The sequence below is a fragment of the Schistocerca americana genome, chromosome 8 (assembly GCF_021461395.2).
Source record: "Schistocerca americana isolate TAMUIC-IGC-003095 chromosome 8, iqSchAmer2.1, whole genome shotgun sequence".
NCBI classification, from domain to species: domain Eukaryota; kingdom Metazoa; phylum Arthropoda; class Insecta; order Orthoptera; family Acrididae; genus Schistocerca; species Schistocerca americana.
Genome location: NC_060126.1, coordinates 112,395,890 through 112,415,786, shown reverse-complemented (window position 1 = coordinate 112,415,786; position 19,897 = coordinate 112,395,890).

Below are 19,897 nucleotides of genomic sequence, written 5' to 3'. Positions count from 1 at the left end.
AGCTCTGTGATCAGAGAATACGACTAATTTCTGTCCAGTGAGATAGTTCCTAAATTTCTTGAAACCCTACACAATTGCTAGCAACTCTTTCTCAGTGACCGTGTAATTCCTCTCGTGCTTAAGTAAACTTCTGCTTGCAAGACTTACTGCACATTGTTCCATCTGACCATCAATCTCCTTCTGCTGAAAAATATAGGCACCAAGTCTATAATCACAACTATTTTTCATAAGGCAAAATGGTAAGGAAAGATCAGGCCTAAATAGAATCTGACTATTGCAAAGCTGTGTTTTGATCTCATCAAAAACTGTTTGACATTCTGTAGACCATTCCCATAATGTGTTCTTTTCCACTAAATGAAGTAAACATGGTGCATTCAGGACTTGTGATCTTATGTATTTACAGTAGAAGTTACATAATCCATAGAAGGATCTTAATTCCTTTTTATTTCTAGGTCTGGGAAAATCGGCAATAGCTTTAATTTTATCTGCATTGGACAGAATTCCTTCCTCACCGATGATGTGACCCAAGAAGTTCAAAGATTTAACCCCAAATCTACATTTAGCCAATTTGAGGGTCATACGTCCTTTTCTGACTTTCATTGCTGTCTCCTTAATTGTCTTGATATGCTTGTTCAATGAATTACTCGTAACGAGGATGTCATCAACATAAATAACCAGTTTCGATAGTATATCACTACCTAACACTAAATCAAAGGCTCTTATAAATTCTGCAACTGACACGTTGAGACCAAAAGGAACTACACAGTACTGGTAACTTTTTCCAGAGAATAAAAAGGCGGTGTATTTTCTGGAACTAGGATCGAGAGTGAACTGATGGAAGCCTGATGTCAGATCCAAACAAGTAAAATACCTGGCACCATGGAATTTATTTAATAATTCTTCCATTGACTCTGGGTGATCTGTCTCCCTTTCCAAATATTTGTTTAGATGTCTGGAATCAGGTACAAGCCTGACTCCGCTGTCTCTTTTGGATACGACAACTAGAGGATTGTTGCACTGGCTTATGCTTCTTTCAATAGTTCCCCACTCTTGTAACTTTTAAGGTTTCCTCTCCACAATTTGTTTCTTACATATAGCTACTGAGTATGGTCTTATGAAGAACGGCTGATGCTGCTTCAGCCAAAGCTTACAAGAATAATTCTTAACTACCTGGCTTTTCACTGAAAATATCTTCAAACTCTCTCAACACACTTTCAAGTTCAGATTTTTCATATTCAGTAAGCCTATCAGCCTCATTGACCTTATCACTAACCAAATGATCAAAGTCTTTAACAGTAACATCAACACCTGTAAGATCATAATCTAAAACTCCTTTCTTTACTTCTATCTCATAGCCACACACTTTGTTAGTTGTAGTATCACCAGTTCTTAGATGTAGCTTAGCATGACCAGAAATTTGAACTTCACTCTCACAACGGTCAATTCCGTACCAGACCTTTGAATTAACCCAGTCAAAATATGTATTATTCTTTAGGATCCAATCCATTCCCAGGAGTATCTCCTCGTTGAGATCACTGACAATCAGAAAACCTTGCTCAAACACAGTCTTTCCTATATGGAGGGTAATTAATGCTTGTTTATTAATTACTTTCCTGTACTTACCAGTTGCACCTTAATGTTAACTCCAGAGATAGGAAATTCAGTGTAGTCAGGACTATTCTGTACACTGTCTCTAAATTTCTCAGATGTGATTGAAATTGCACTGCCGGTGTCAATTAGACATAAACCTGTCCAGTTACCAACCGATATCTCTATGTATGGGCTACCCACAAAATTATGCTGTTCTCTAACATTATCTTTTCTCAATAAACCACTCTCAACCTCCTTAAAGTCTAAGTCACAAAACTGGTTCACACCATTGTTGGACATTTGTACAGGATGAATGGGTATGTCTGTGTTAAGAACATCTTCGCTTTATTGATTTGATTCATAATTAAAGAGAGGATTGGTGTGAACATTTAACTGACTATTCACATCAAGTTGAGGATCATTCATATTATCTGTTGCAACCTCCCTAAAGTTTCTAAAGTGTTCCTTAATTCTACTGTCAATTTCAGTATGTTGACTACTTATGTCCTGGTTTGCTACAATGTCACTTACATCAATGGGGTTAGTTGACTTTCCTGCATTGAATGACTGGTACAGTTAGTTATTATTGAATATTTCTAAGTATACCATTCTGTCCAGCTCACTCAAATCTATTGTTTCAATCACTGCATTTTCAACAGAATTGTTTGTGTTGTCACCCCTTACTTGAGTGTCACCCACTTCCAACAAAATAGGCAGGACAAGCCCTCCTACCTTCATGACCATAAGTTTCAGAATTTGTATGTTTAGAACACACAAGATTAGCAATCCCATAGAAATCACAGTCTTTGCCATCACTACAGGCAGAACAATCAGAAAATAAATTTGTTAAGACACCCTCTTCCAATTCATATTCAGGTACAATACTTTTCTTTCCACCATACATTTCCTTTAGGTGCATGTTCCAAAACTTACTTTCAACAACAGTTAAATTTACTGGGTACTCGTACTTACAATTATCTGATACCTCTGCAGGTGTATTCAGAGTTGCCTGGTCATGAAATGTACTGGTTTCCTCTACTTGATAGGCCTCAAGTGAAGGAATTATTGGTTTTCCTGGTTGTGGGAGTTGTGGTTATTGTTCCTATTACCATTCCAATTATTGTGGTGGTTCCTTCTGTGTCTGTTGTGAAAGTTCTGCTGGTTATGATTAGCAGAACCACCATTCTGGTTACCGTTTGTGTCATGTGAATTTTTGTATCTGTCTTCCTCATCTAAGGCTTTTCCTAATTTATCAACATGCCTTAAGAAATTGTCAATTGAGTCATCGGGACCGTGTACTAGACCCCATTGAGATCTTCTGGGTAAACGTCTCCTTAAAGCATCTATAAGTATTAAATCATCTAGTGGTTTGTCGAGATGAGCAAGCTTACGCAACTGTCTTTCACTGAATTTCCTCATTTATACATTACCAGGCCTATAATGGCTATCATTTAAAAATGCTCTTTTAATGCTGGCCTGTTTGTTCACCGACCAGAATTTGTTTAAAAATACTACTCAGTCTCTTTAAACGTAATTTCATCTTTAATATGCTGATTGGTCCAAGACAAGGCTTCGCCATCAAGAAACCGTTTTGCTAATTTTATCTTAGCCGAGTCAGACATGCCAGCAGGAAAGCTATCCCTACATTGACAAATAAGATCAACTGGGTGCATCTTAAAATCCCGGGAAAATGCTTAATCAATAAGTTTCAGGATGGTACAAAGCTACTGTTAACTTGGTGCAACCATAGCCGATTCTACATTGTTCAGACAGATTCAAAAGTTTGAATATTGTCTGAAACAACATTTATTTTATAGTTAACATTTAAAAAATGTTGCTGCATTTGATTATCATTCTGTTTTAGTTTCTCTTCAATAAAGGCGCTTTCTTGCTCAGTATATTGATTCATGACCTTAAACTCTACTTTGCATCTATCGAGTTCTTTGCAAATGGTAACCTCAGTATTCTTAACACGGGATTCTACATTTTCTCTGCTTGTCATTAACTATTTGAAAATCTAAGGCAGTATATTCGCTTAGCTAATCAATTTCTAACAGAGTGCCTGCTACATGTTCATTAGTGTCTGTAATATCTTGCTTAATTCTTCTAACAGATTCTTTCAGGTTATCAATAGTATGATTTAATCCTTCAAATTTGCTATCAATGTCCTCTTTCAGGTCTTTAATGTCCTTTTGTAAACCATGTTGCATGTCCTTATTTTGTTTTAACAGTTCTGCTAAGTTTGCTAGTAAACCAGATGCTTGCTCACTTGGTCCAAATCCCAAAAATGGCAGGTTTTCTGACGATTGTTGCTGGTTTGGTGTCGACATGTGGATTTGTTGTGGTGGAGTAGATGTTTCTGCTGTAACGTCTATACTCTCGGATCTAGACATGGTGATTGCTATAGCAAGATACAGTATACATAACAGGAAATCCTAACCTCAGACTTCGTCACACACATTTAACACATTATTCTGCCTACAATATAGACACTCGCAAACACTACGAAAGGAATTGAAGAGCAAGTTACTGCAAATTATTGTACTCATCTTTTGTGTGGCAATCCAGCGATGATTGGTCACCTTTCACATATCATGTTCTTTTATCCGCAAATCCTTGCTCGAAATTTGTTCATGGCAACACTCACTATTAACTGCACACATGCGAACATATTATAGACCATCTTTGTGCAATCCTAGCTCCTCCACCATACTCAGATGTTCCCGCTACCTTAGGAAGCATTCCAATTACTATCGATGTTAAAGATTGCGTCGAATAGTAATATTGGCACTTACAGAATTAAGCACATGTTGCTTTGTTGCTGGTTAAGGAATGCTTAACCTAAATTCTTTTGAATGTAGGATGCTGCAACTGGTCTTCCTATATGTGTGTGTTGCAATAATATTCTGCAGAATTTTGAGTTATCATCATTTATTCATGAAAAATACAAAACATTTTCAAAGTCCAATCATTCCATCAACACCAGCCATGTGCATTCAACTGCCGTCCCAACTTCACTCCAACCCATCTCCTCCAAAGAACAAACAATTGACAAAACCATAGAATGAAGGCTTTCATGGCAGGTGTTGTCATCACGTAACACTTCCGGGCTGAGAAGCCGTGGTCCGTACATTAGACTGTCCTGTGACGTTTCGCCTTCCGACTGCAAAAGGCATCCTCCAAGGACAATCGGCGAACTGCGACAAGAGCGTGAGTGAGCACCGTATATATAAGACATCCAGAGAGCGCCGCTGTCAATCACGTGATGTCGGCTGTGCTATGATCTCTGATATTGCCAACTCTCTCAATTGAAATTAATCAGTTGTCATGCTGTTGCTGCAATGTTGACATCCATATCTTATCCAGCTTAATGCCTTCATTTTTTTTTTTTTATAAAATTAATGCAGTGTTTGGCAATCTCAATGGCCTCTCAGTATATTCGCGCATAATAATGCGATGTCTTTGCTATGATGGTCATCTCACTAAACTTTATTTCATGATTACCTTCCTGACACACATGTTCTGCTACAGCCGATTTATCAATACGTCCGAGGCGGCAGTTCCTTTTATGTTCACCCAGACGGGTGTTGACGCTTCTTTTTGTTGTGCCTATATAGACCTTTCCACAACTGCACGGAATTTTATAGACGCCTGGTGTAGCTAGAGGATCTTAAACATTCTTTTATTTTCGCGTTGGGTCTGAAGACAGTTTCTACATCATACTTGCTTAAAATTTTTCCAATTCGGTCAGTGACCTTAATGATGAATGGTAAGAACACTTTCCCCTTGGGTTGATGTCAATCCTCATCCGTCCTGGTTGTCATTCTAGAGCGTAATGCACGCTCTATCTCTCTGTTGGAATACCCATTCTTCTTGAGGGTCGCTCTAAGGTGTTCACTCTCCTCATCTAAGTGAACTCACTCACATATTTTGTGTGCCCTGTCTATTAATGTTTTAATCACCCCTCTTTTATGACTTTGGTAGTAGTTGGAATCTTTCTGCAGATAACGATCAGTGTGTGTGTCTTTTGTAAAAACCTTATGACCCACTGGTCCGTCCTCTCGTTTGATTACGGTCACATCTAAGAAGTTCAGGTGACCATCGATTTCCTTTTCCATAGTGAATTGAATTCTTGGATTAATATTATTCAGATGTAACAGGAAGGCATCCAGTTCCTGTTCCCCATGGGTCCATATAACAAATGTATCGTCTACATAACGATACCATCTGGCTGGTCTTTTTCTAGCTGTTTGAAGTGCCCGTTGTTCAAAGTTCTCCAGGAACAAGTTAGCCACAACTGGACTAATAGGACTTCCCATAGCCACCTTGTCAATCTGTTCATAAAAAACATTATTATATTGAAAATAAGTTGTTGTAAGGCAATGTCTGAATAATACCAAAATATCAGTAGGAACAACGTCCACTATACATGTGATCGCTTCATTCACTGGAATCATGGTAAACGACGACACCACATCAAAACTGACCAGGAGATCATGAGGGCCCACACTAATATCTTTAATAATATCGATGAAGTGGTATGAATTTTTAAAATGACTGTCAGCTCCACCAACCTCAGGTTTAAGCAGTGAGGCAAGGTGTCCGGCTAATTCAAGGGTGGTGGTTGTTGTTGTTGTTGTTGTTGTTGTTGTTGTTGTGGTGGTCTTCAGTCCAGAGACTGGTCTGATGCAGCTCTCCATGCTACTCTATCCTGTGCAAGCTTCATCATCTCCCAGTACCTACTGCAGCCTACATCTTTCTGAATCTGCTTAGTGTATTCATCTCTTGGTCTCCCTCTACTATTTTTACCCCCTAATACTAAATTGGTGATCCCTCGATGTCTCAGAACATGTCCTACCAACCAATCCCTTCTTCTCGTCAAGTTGTGCCACAAGCTCCTGTTCTTCCCGGTTCTATTCAATACCTCCTCATCAGTTATGTGATCTACCTATCTAATCATCAGCATTCTTCTGTAGCACCACACTTCGAAAGATTCTATTCTCTTCTTGTCTAAACTATTTATCGTCCACATTTCACTTCCATACATGGCTACACTCCATACAAATATTTTCAGAAACGACTTCCTGACATTTAAATCTAAACTCGATGTTAACAAATTTCTCTTCTTCAGAAACACTTTCCTTGCCATTGCTATTCTACATTTTATATCCTCTCTACTTCGACCATCATCAGTTATTTTGCTCCCCAAATAGCAAAACTCCTTTACTACTGTAAGTTCTCATTTCCTAATCTAATTCCCTCAGCATCACCCAACTTAATTCGACTACATTCCATTATCCTCGATTTGCTTTTGTTGATGTTCATCCTATACCCTCCTTTCAAGGCACTGTCCATTCCGTTCAACTGCTCTTCCAGGTCCTTTGCTGTCTCTGACAGAATTACAATGTCATCGGCGAACCTCAAGGTTGTTATATCTTCTCCATGGATTTTAATACCTACTCCGAATTTTTCTTTTGTTTCCTTGACTGCTTGCTCAATATACAGATTGAATAACATCGGGGATAGGCTACAACCCTGTCTCACTCCCTTCCCAATCACTGCTTCCCTTTCGTGCCCCTCGACTCTTGTAACTGCCATCTGTTTTCTGTACAAATTGTAAATAGCCTTTCGCTCCCTGTATTTTACCCCTGCCATCTTCAGAATTTGAAAGAGAGTATTCCAGTCAACATTGTCAAAAGCTTTCTCTGTAACCTTTCTTCTACGATAAGTCATAGGGTCAGTATTGCCTCACGTGTTCCAACATTTCTACGGAATCCAAACTGATCTTCCCCGAGGCAGCTTCCATCAGTTTTTCCATTTGTCTGTAAAGAATTCTCATTAGTACTTTGCAGCTGTGACTTATTAAGCTGATAGTTCGGTAATTTTCACAACTGTCAACACCTGCTTCCTTTGGGATTGGAATTATTATATTCTTCTTGAAGTCTGAGGGTATTTTGCCTGTCTCATACATCTTCTCACCAGATGGTAGAGTTTTGTCAGGACTGGCTCCGCCAAGGCTGTCAGTAGTTCTAATGGAATGTTGTCTACTCCGGGGGCCTCGTTTCGACTCGGGTCTTCCAGTGCTCTGTCAAACTCTTCACGCAGTATCATATCTCCCATTTCATCTTCATCTACATCCTCTTCCATTTCCGTAATATTGTCCTCAAGTACATCGCCCATGTATAGACCCTCTATATACTCCTTCCACCTTTCTGCTTTCCCTTCTTTGCTTAGAACTGGGTTTCCATCTGAGCTCTTGATATTCATACAAGTGGCTCTCTTTTCTCCAAAGGTCTCTTTAATTTTCTTGTAGGCAGTATGTATCTTGCCCCTAGTGAGATAAGCCTCTACGTCCTTACATTTGTCCTCTAGCCATCCCTGATTAGCCATTTTGCACTTCCTGTCAATCTCATTTTTGAGACGTTTGTATTCCTTTTTGCCTGCTTCATTTACTGCATTTTTATATTTTCTCCTTTCATCAATTAAATTCAATATTTCTTCTGTTATCCAAGGGTTTCTACTAGCCCTTGTCTTTTTACCCATGTGCTCCTCTGCTGCCTTCACTATTTCATCCCTCAAAGCCATCCATTCTTCTTCTACTGTATTTCCTTCCCCCATTCCTGTTAATTGTTCCCTTATGGTCTCCCTGAAACTCTGTACAACCTCTGGTTCTTTCAGTTTATCCAGGTCCTGTCTCCTTAAATTCCCACCTTTTTGCAATGTCTTCAGTTTTAATTTACAGTTCATAACCAATAGATTGTGTTCAGAGTCCACATCTGCCCCTGGAAATGTCTTACAATTTAAAACCTGGTTCCTAAATCTCTGTCTTACCATTATATAATCTATCTGATACCTTTTAGTATCTCCAGGATTCTTCCAGGTATACAACCTTCTCTTATGATTCTTGAACCAAGTGTTAGCTATGATTAAGTTATGCTCTGTGCAAAATTCTACAAGGTGCCTTCCTCTTTCACTCCTTCCCCCCAATCCATATTCACCTACTATGTTTCCTTCTCTCCCTTTTCCTACTCTCGATTTCCAGTCACCCATGACTATTAAATTTTCGTCTCCCTTCACTACCTGAATAATTTCTTTTATCTCATCATACATTTCATCAATTTCTTCATCATCTGCAGAGCTAGTTGGCATATAAACTTGTACTACTGTAGTAGGCATAGGCTTCGTGTCTATCTTGGCCACAATAACGCGGTCACTATGCTGTTGGTAGTAGCTTACCTGCATTCCTAATTTTTTTATTCATTATTAAACCTACTCCTACATTTTATAACCCTGTATTCACCTGACCATAAGTCTTGTTCCTCCTGCCACCGAACTTCACTAATTCCCACTATATCTAACTTCAACCTATCCATTTCCCTTTTTAAATTTTCTAACCTACCTGCCCGATTAAGGGATCTGACATTCCACGCTCCGATCCCTAGAACACCAGTTTTCTTTCTTCTGATACCAACGTCCTCTTGAGTAGTCCCTGCCCGGAGATTCGAATGTGGGACTATTTTACCTCCGGAATATTTTACCCAAGAGGACGCCATCATCATTTAATCATACAGTAAAGCTGCATGCCCTCGGGAAAAATTATGGCTGTAGTTTCCCCTTGCTTTCAGCCATTCGCAGTACCAGAACAGCAAGGCCATTTTGGTTAGTGTTACAAGGCCAGATCAGTCAATCATCCAGACTGTTGCCCCAGCAACTACTGAAAAGGCTGCTGCCCCTCTTCAGGAACCACAGGTTTGTCTGGCCTCTCAACAGATACCCCTCCATTGTGCATTGTGGTTACACGTACGGTACGGCTATTTGTATCTTTGAGGCACGCAAGCCTCCCCACCAACAGCAAGGTCCATGGTTCATTGGAGGGGGGGGGGGGGGGAGATGTAGAAAATAATTTATGGCATTGGTAGCCGGGAGACCCCTTGCAGGGCGGTTCGACTGCCGCTCCACATGTTCTTTAACGCCACTACGGCGACCTGCGAGTGAATGAGGATGAAATGATGATATAAGACACACAACACCCAGTCATCTCGAGGCAGAGAAAATCCCTGACCCACCCGGGACCCGTGCGCGGGTAGCGAGAATGCTACCGCAAGACCACGAGCTGCAGAGAGGCCGGGTGGGAGACCCTATTACGCTGATTATAGGTCTCAAAGACACCAACGGTTTATGTACCTTGTGTTACCCATAGAGTCTGGGCGGGTAAGCTTCTGATTGAAAGAGTTGCTTCTTGTCTACCGAAGAGGGGGAAGACGCTTTCACCAATTGATTGGTCATTTTTAAAATCCTCAATGTCGGATCCTTCTGAAGTTGTTTGTAATTGTTGGGGTCCAAAATGTCCATGATTTTTTCATGATAATCTTTACTCTTCATTATGACAGTAGCGTTGCCTTTATCTGCAGAAAGCACAATGATGATTTCATCTGCGTTGTCCCTCAGTGCCTTCCTTTGTGCCTGTGATAGATTACTTTTAGGTGGCTTACATGTGCACAAGATTCAAGCTGTTTCCATGCTTATAACATCAGCAGACAACTGACAGAGACCAGCTTCAACATTAGCCACAATATCTTCCGTGGGAACCATTCGAGGCGTCACTGCAAAATTTCCACCCTTAGCAAGTACTGAAACTTCACTGTTCCTAGTGATATTTTGGCATTATTCAGACATTGCCTTACAACAACTTATTTTCAATATAATAATGTTTTTTATGAACAGATTGACAAGGTGGCTATGGGAAGTCCTCTTAGTCCAGCTGTGGCTAACTTGTTCATGGAGAACTTTGAACAACGGGCACTTCAAACAGCTAGAAAAAGACCAGCCAGATGGTATCATTATGTAGACGATACATTTGTTATATGGACCCATGGGGAACAGGAACTGGATGCCTTCCTGTTACATCTGAATAATATTAATCCAAGAATTCAATTCACTATGGAAAAGGAAATCGATGGTCGCCTGAACTTCTTAAATGTGACCGTAATCAAACGAGAGGACGGACCATTGGGTCATAAGGTTTTTACAAAAGACACACACACTGATCGTTATGTGCAGAAAGATTCCAACCACCACCCAAGACATAAAAGAGGGGTGATTAAAACGTTAATAGACAGGGCTCACAAAATATGTGAACCAGTTAACTTAGATGATGAGAGTGAACACCTTAGAGCGACCCTCAAGAAGAATGGGTATTCCAACAGAGAGATAGATCGTGCATTACGCTCTAGAATGACAACCAGGACGGACGAGGAGTGACACCAACCCAAGGGGAAAGTGTTCTTACCATTCATCAGTAAGGTCACTGACCGAATTGGAAAAATTTTAAGCAAGTACGATGTGGAAACTGTCTTCAGACCCACCACGAAAATAAAAGAATGTTTAAGATCCTCTAGCTACACCAGGCATCTATAAAATTCCGTGCAGTTGTGGAAAGGTCTATATAGGCACAACAAAAATAAGCGTCAACACCCGTCTGGGTGAACATAAAAGGAACTGCCGCCTCGGACGTATTGATAAATCGGCTGTAGCAGAACATGTGTGTCAGGAAGGTGATCATGAAATAAAGTTTAGTGAGACGACCATCATAGCAAAGACATCGCATTATTATGCGCGAATATACTGAGAGGCCATTGAGATTGCCAAACACTGCATTAATTTTATAAAAAAAAAATGAAGGCATTAAGCTGGATAAGATATGGATGTCAACATTGCAGAAACAGCATGACAACTGATTAATTTCAATTGAGAGAGTTGGCAATATCAGAGATCATAGCACAGCCGACATCACGTGATTGACAGCGGCGCCCTCTGGATGTCTTATATATACGCTCTTGTCCAGTTCGCCGATTGTCCTTGGAGGATGCCTTCTGCAGTCGGAAGGGGAAATGTCACAGGAGAGTCTTATGTATGGACCATGGTATCTCAGCTCAGAAGTGTTAAGTGATACTTGACAAAACATTAACATCTTTGGAAATGGAAGATTAGTGATGTAACCACTAGAATTAATATCGATAATTCTGTCACACTAGTAAATGCATAATATGATTTGATTAACAATTGGCATAAATCTGAAAGTAGACATTAAAATCTGCACATGGTAAAATGCGTAATTAAGATCTGCACATAATTTGCATAAAAATGAAAGTAGACACTAAGATCTGCACATAGCAATGGGAAGGATAGAAATGGGAAGGTGGTTCCATTTCAAATGCTGTAAAACACTTAACCAACTCCATAAATACGGCGCTCCCATGACAATTTCCGTAATTGTTTAGTTTGAATTTTGCAGCAGCATGTATAGTCCGCACTGACTGGTAGGCGCGAAGACGGCACGGCATACGTTGGGAGAGCAGTTGTGGGGGTGGGGGATTACGGGCAGGCTTTGTATGGAAATGCTGAGTGCTGGAGGGGAAATGCTGTTCAAATCTGAAGCATATGGTTCAAATGGCTTGGAGAACTATGGGACTTAACATCTGAGGTCATCAGTCCCCTAGAACTTAGAACTACTTAAACCTAACTAACCTAAGGACATCACACACATCCATGCCCGAAGCAGGATTCGAACCTGCAACCGTAGTGGTCTCGCGGTTCCAGACTTAAGCGCCTAGAACCGCTCGGCCACCCTGGCCGGCTGAAGTCTATGCTCACATTTTTTGTAAATATTAAGTCTAGACCCTCATGCTTACACTTGTGTGATGACCATTCAAAAAGATCTACTGTCACCTCTGCTTTGGTTAGTATCTAAAAAGAATTCTGCTGAAAATGCAGAGATTTATTTTCACCTGGCTTCGTAACCACTTATAACATTCAGAGAAGCGTCATGAGTGGCGAATTTTGAGTAAAACCTACACATTTCTCTGGTTGCCATGTTAAAATTTGCTTCTTTTGCCAAAACACAGAGGAGTTTATGTAGTCTCACCTCACAGTTGCAAGAGAATTCTGATGCAGTGGTTAATAAACGTAATAGCTTATTAAGTGAGGAACTAAGGAAAATTAAGGTCATAGCTTATGAAGAAGTACATCCTTGGTGCAAAAAAAAGTGTGATGTATTAGTTATGTTGTTCTAAAACCCGTAGCATTTCTTGATTCATCAACTATTGATGGCCCTTAAAAATTACGTTATATCACAAGAAAAGCCTATGGTTAGTAAAATCACGATATGGCAAAATATTCTTCTTTTTGCGTGCTATCATTTGCCAAAATCTCATTTCGATAACTGAAACCGTTTATGAAATATGAGGGATGTTGTGGATATTTCACTCTGTCTTTATGGCTGGCACAGTGCAATAGCAAATGAGCATGCTACATCAGATCAATTGTCGTGAGAATGGTGACAGATAGATAAGTTTACAGGGTCATAGTGAAATTGTTTCCTAACAAAAAACCAGAACAGTTAGAGTTTGAAACTTAAGTTAGCAAGTTAACCACTTACTTTGATTTGGGGGGGGAGGGGGGGGGGGACACCCATGGCTGCTGCAACGTTCAAGTTTTCCCACCTTCAGTGGAAGCAGATAAAACTCACAAACAGTGGATCACTGAACTACAAGGTTTAACAAGACACTGCAAATTTTTGTGTCATTATGGACAATCGCACAGTGATGTCATGCAGCATGATGCTATAACTCAAAATATTTGTGACAATAGAATTCATGGTGCTGTTTTGAAATAACCTGATACTTCTTTAGATACAGTGTCATAGTAATTGAGGCTCAGCTCACTTATGATTTAGCTAAGTGTGAGATGCAAATATTAATGAATTGCATAGTGACACTGTTGGTAGTGCTGTAAAACATAAGTAGTCCCGTGCTCGCCCAGGCCATGTGACGTCATGTGCAGAGGTGAACAGTGCTTTCCATGCTGGTAGACAGAAAAACGTAGCAAAGTCTTGCCCAAAGCAGTTTAGTCACCACAAGCATGCTCAGTGTCTAAGTTACGACACTATTTGTTATTTTTGCAACACAGAATGTCACATTCACTCAGTGTACGTGAAAAATCTGTGTGGATGGCAAATTCCCAAGCAACATGCCACTAAACCAGTTCAAATCATTAATGTTGTCATGGCACAGCCAACCATGGAACAGTGCAAGCTGGTGGCTGTTGTAAGAGTTGTGAAAGGTCGCCTAAATTCAGGACTTAGCAAACACCAGTTGGGTGATTTTCATGTGCCAAACAAGTCATGCTGATGCAAACACAGGTCCACTACTAAATCTTTGCCCATTTCACCTATGATGTATTGCAATAGCTCACAGCAACAGGCAGTTCTCTCATAGATGTGGAATGTAGTTGGGACGAGGTATTTGTTACTTTGGCAGTAGCTAAGAAAGATGTCAAACTGCAACTGAACACTGGTGCTTCAGATACAGTTCTGAACAAATTTACATATGAATGATTAGGTTCACCAATACTGAGTCCAGCTACACATGTTGTCAGCTTATAACAGACAGGAAATTCCAGTTTTAGGAACTTTTAGTATGCCATCTAGTTTTCAAGGTATGATGAAGGCCGTTGTATTCACAGTGCTTTCTGCCAAATCTTCACAGAATACTTTTGGCTTAGGTTCTACTGACATTTTCGAATTGTCAATCCACAAGTGAGTATTGCAATTTCCAACAGATACGCCTACAGACAAGTGTCAAGCTCTGTCTGCCAAATTTAGTGAATTGTTTAGCAATGTTCTTGGTTGTGCCGACAAGTTTTTAGCTCATGTATCACTTGGAGACACTGCACAACCAAAGTTTTGTCAAGCTCGACAATTCCTCATTGCCGTCAGGGAACAGGTTGCTGAATAATTATGGCAATGGCAAGCTGGTGGGTTCATCAAGTCAATCAGTGCAAGTCGTGGTCTTCCCCATTAGTTATCCTTCGCAAACCTTCAGGACACCTTCAACTGTGTTGATGTTAAGTTGACTGTGAATTCTCAAACAGTGATCTACATGTACCCTTTGTCCCATCCAGAGGAACTGATGGACAGACTAAGTGGGGGTCATCATTTTTCTGAAATAGACTTGGCAGATGCTCACCTATAACTAATACTACGACTACTCAAAGAAATTTTTGGGTAATTGAACAATGGAAACTCCAGGTCAGAATATCAACAATGCAGGAAAAAAAACAGATTGCTATTTACCATAAAGAAGACATGTCAAGTTGCAGACAGGCACAATTAAAAGATACTCACATGTAGCTTTTGGCCACAGCCTTCATCGGTGAACACACACACACACACACACACACACACACACACACACACACACGCAAGCAAGCAAGCACACCTCATGCACATATGACCACCAACTCCAGCATCTCAGGCCACAGTTCAGCATTATGTGGGATGCAAGCAGCAATCTTAAGGGGGTGTGGAAGGGGTAGGGGAAGGTATAGTAGTGTATGAGTGAGGAGAGAGACGAACAATATCTGGTGGCATGTGCAGAGACTACATTCCAACAAGTGCTGTCCCAGGAGGTTGGGCAGTGAGGTGGGGAGAAAAGGAACAAAAAAGAAGAAAGGAGAGGAATGGGAAAAGACAGATGGATGCACTGGCAGAGGGCGGCAAATAAACAGGGTGGGAGATGAGAATGGGTAAGAGATAATAGGACATAGAGGGTGGAAACTGTTGGGTGGAGGGTGTGGGGACAGTATGTTACCGTAGGTTGAGGCCAGGGCAGTTCTGGGAGGGGAGAATTTGTTCTAATGATAAGTCCCATCTGCGCAGTTCAGAAAATCCGGTGTTGGAGGGAAGGATCCACAGGGCTTCGGTAGTGAAGCAGCCACTGAAATTAAGGGCAACTGCATGTTGTGCAGAGGGCACTCTACTTTGCTCTTGGCCAAAGTTTGGCGGGGACCTTTCATCCTGGTGGACAGCTGGTTGGTAGTCGTACCAATATAAAAAGCTGTGCAATGATTGCAGCAGAGATGGTAAATGACATGGATATTTTCACAGGTGATAGGATGGGATAAACCTGTGACAGGACTGGAATAGGAAGTGCTGGGTGAGTGGATTGGGCAGGTATTGCACCTGGGTCTTCCTCAGGGATATGATCCTTGTGGCATAGGGACGGACTGGGATGTTATGGAGGTTGTGTGGATAATGGAATACCATTTTAGGAGGAGTCGGAAGTATCTTGGGTAGTATGCCTTTCATTTCATGGCACAATGCTAGGTACTCAAGGCCCTGGCAAAGGATGTGGTTCAGTTGTTTCAGTCTGGGGGGAGGGGGGGGGGGACGGCACTCCTTTGTGGCTGGTTTTTGGGGGGGGTGGTAGGATTGGGGTTATGAGGGGAAATGGCATGGTAGATCTGTTTGTGGAGTAGGTCTGGGGGATAGGACCTGTCTGTGAAGGCCTTGGTGAGACACTTAGCATACTGAGCAAGGGAGTTTTTGTACTGCACATACACTGTCCCCGGGTAGCCAGGCTATATGGGAAGTACTTTTTGGTGTGAAAGGGATGACAGCTTTCAAAACGCAGGTTGGTGGTTGTTGGGTTGAATGTGGACAGAGGAGTGGATGGAACCATCAGGAGGCCAACATATAGGAAAGTGGCATGCTGGGTTGAGGAGGACCACATGAAGTGGATGGAAGTGAAGGTGTTGAGATTGTGAAGGAATGAAGATTGGGTGTCTTGGCCCTGGGTCCAGATGATGAAAACGTCATCAATGAACCTGAACCAGACTAAGGGCTTGGTGTTTTGGGAGGCTAGGAAAGTCTCCTCTAGATAGTCCATAAAAAAGTTTGGCATAGGAGGTGCCATGCAGGTGCCCATGGCTGTGCCACAGATTTGTTTGTATACCTTCTCTTCAAATGGGAAGTAGTTATGGGTTAAGATGAAGTTAGTAAGGTGTATGAGGAACGAGGTAGTGGGTTTGGAATCTTAAGGGCATTGGGAAAGTTAGTGTTCAATCATGGTAAGACCATGGGCAGGAGGGATGTTGGTGTACAGGGAGGTGGTATCAGCAGTTATGAGTAGGGATCCAAGAGTTAAAGGAGTGGGGATGGTGAAGAGTCTGTGAAGGAAGTGGTTGGTGTCTTTGACATGGAAGGCTAGATTATGGGCAATTGGTTTGAGGTGTTGGTCAATGTGTGCCTAAATTCTTTCAGTGGGGGTACAGTAACCAGTAATTTTGGTTATTAACACTTATCTCGGATGACTTGAGTCTCAATGCATGCCCCTTGATAGTACCTCAGGACCAGTGATTGTTCAATGTTTTTTAGAACAAGTGGCTGCCAGAATACCTTCTTGCTCACATTATCTGTATGACATTGTCTTGTCTGGATGTTCTGCAGAAGAACATTCAGCCAATTTCAAGTGACTTTTTCAAGTTCTGTTGTCAGCAGGCCTCAAGTATCACAAAGACAAGTGCTCTTTTTTCCAGATGAAAATAGAATGTCTGTGACATGTCATTAATCTGCAGGGTATCCATGCAAGCCATCAAAGATTTGCTAGCTCCCAAATATCTGAAAGTAACTGCAAGCAGTGTTAGGCAAACTCTGAACTACTAGTTCTCGCACCTCTCAGATTCCATCTCTGTTTTAGTTATGGTATAGGGATGTTCCATTTGCATGGACTGAGGAATGAGAGTTGGCTTTTGATCAACTGAAATGGGCACTACTTAGTAATGCATGCCTCATACACTTTGATCTGGCTAAACCAGTGGTGTTAGTGGTTGATGCTTCTTCTATTGGCCTAGGTGCTGTTCTGTCACATCATGTTGGATCAATGGATCATCCAACAGCATTTGCCTCCAAACTTCTGACTAAGACTCTGGCAAATTACAGTCAGATTGAAAAAGAAGCATTAGCAATGATTTATGATGTAACGAAGTTTCATCATGTGGAAGGAAGTTCTACTCGGTCATGGATCATAAGCCATTCGCTTCTCTCTTCCACTCAACTAAGCTTGTTCCGCAACACACTGTGCAGAAATTTCAAAGATGGGCTTTGTTGATGTCGAACTACAATTATGAAATCTTCTACCATCCTATGGCTCAACATTCCTTTGCCGATGCGTTGTTAAGGTTGGTGGTGGACAAGGATGATCAGTTCAACTCCTCCAAAGCATTGTATTGTCAGATAGATGTTCTGGAGTTCTTAATTTTCCCATGGATTTTCATCACATAGCACAGGAGACAATTGCGGATGCAGGTTTAAGCATTGTACTGAATTACATGTGCACAGAGTGACCAAGGAGAGTGAAAGACATTGTTCAGCAGGAAGTACATTGATACTTCCCTCACTGTCAAGCCTTGTCAGTACAGCATGGTGTCTTACTGTTGCACTTTGAGAATAACCAGGCCCAGGTCATCGTCCCAGGCACTCTTCAGCAGGATGTTTTAAGGTTGTTACATAATACACTCTGGGGTATCGGCAGAACAAAGCAGCTTGCTTGATGCCATTGCTCTTGGCCAGGGATCGATGCCTAGATTGAAAACATGATGTCATGCTGTACAGCTTGCATCGAGCAACAGGCAGCTCCATCTCAATCCTTTTCTGTCTGGTCTCACCCCTGTGGCCCATGGAAACATCCACAGTTTAGTGTCTGAAAGCAGATCACAGTTTACCTCATAGGAATTTGAAAAATTTTGTGCAGCTAATGGTATTGAACATCTGACCAGTGCCATTCCACCTGCAATCAAATGGTGAAGCTGAAAGTTGTGCAAACATTCAAGGTGCAGATGAGTAAATTTCATGGAACTCACTCACAGGAGCAGGCTTGCAGCTATTCCTGTCCACCTTCCATGTGGTGCCTTCCCTGACTGAACTCCTGTTTGGCTGCTGGCTTCGCACCCTGACTTACCTACTGCACCCATCAATGAGGAGTACCAGTCAGTATAAAAATTTTGATTTTCAGATCCAGGATGCAGTATTCTTCAGTATTTTCCAGCCCAGGAAGCAATAACAACAGAGGATCACTTCGTGTGTCCTTGGACACAACAAATTCTTGGTTTCACCCACTACAGGGTTGCTTTTCAAAAGACACCAGAACCAGCTCCATCCTCAGAGATCCTGTTGTTGCATTTTGTTTTACAGATTCAGCATGCAGCCAGCAGCCAGGATCGCTGCCATCCACCATGGACCAAGTGGCACCTCTGTCCAAGGCTCTTTCCATGAGGTGGGCTTGCCCTCATCCCCCATGCCATCATCACAGCGGCTCATGTCACTGCAGGCGACACCTCTGCGCCCTGCTGTCTTCCTATCCAAAGGGGTCCTCCAGCATTTGAGACCCTAGTCCTGGATGGAGCCATGCACCCTCCCTGTGGCTTGTCAGGTGTTCCCCCGTGGGCACTCAGGGTGAATGCCAGAGCACGGACAGGGCCTGTCGCTGGCTTCAGTCCCAGTTCCTGTCCCATCTGCGTTGCCTGCATGCAGACCTCCCCCTTGCCATTGGTTTGCACCACAACCATATGCAACCATGGCCAGGAGATTGAGGGGAGAGGTGTTTGGTGTCATAAGCACAGCATGGACCATCAGGCAGCACCACAGGTGTTGACAGGTTGACAACCCACTCCAGAGATGGTGTATAGCCCAGCGATTGTCGCCTTAAGGAGCCATAGCGATGGTGCCACCAGAGAAGTGATGTTTGTGGGTGCCACAGCAGAGTGGGCAGTTCCACATCAGCTCGACTACCAAGAAGACCGCCTTCTACTTCTGTACTGCACTTCACATCATCTGCTTCTAGCAGGTCCATACCAGCCCATCTTCAGTGAAGATTCTAGTGGGACAAGAACTGTTTACTATCCAACCTTAGCTTCTGGAATATTAGTTGAACTTCAGGATCTGCTGTGTGTGATGATGTGTACAGAGCTGAGTATTTGTCAATAAATGTGTGTATTCATGTCACTAATCATCATCAGTGTTTCAGTGTTCTCCTCCCTTAGTGTTTCCCTCAGCGCACTATAAATAGTTGAGGGTGGTGACTAGTAAGATCTCCTGTGATTGTATCAAACAACAGTTATCCCTTGCCATGCCTGGAAGAACTGATGGATTGATTGGGTGCGGGTCATCACTTTTCCAAAATTGATTTGTGCAATACTTACTTGCAAATCTGTCTGGATGAACAGTCATATGAGGTCTTTGTCATTTATGCTCATCTACTCATCTGTCTCTCTTCAAATTTTTGAGATTGTTGTCAGTGCATCCACACCCACCATTTTTCAGTGCTTTCTTGACAGATGACTGCAAAAGTTCATTTATGTTTGAATTATTTAGATGAGATTGTCATCTCAAGCCACATTCCTCAAGAAGTTATTAGCAATCTTCGTATTCTGTTTCATGTGTTTTCTGCAGCTGGTCTCAGATGTAACAGAG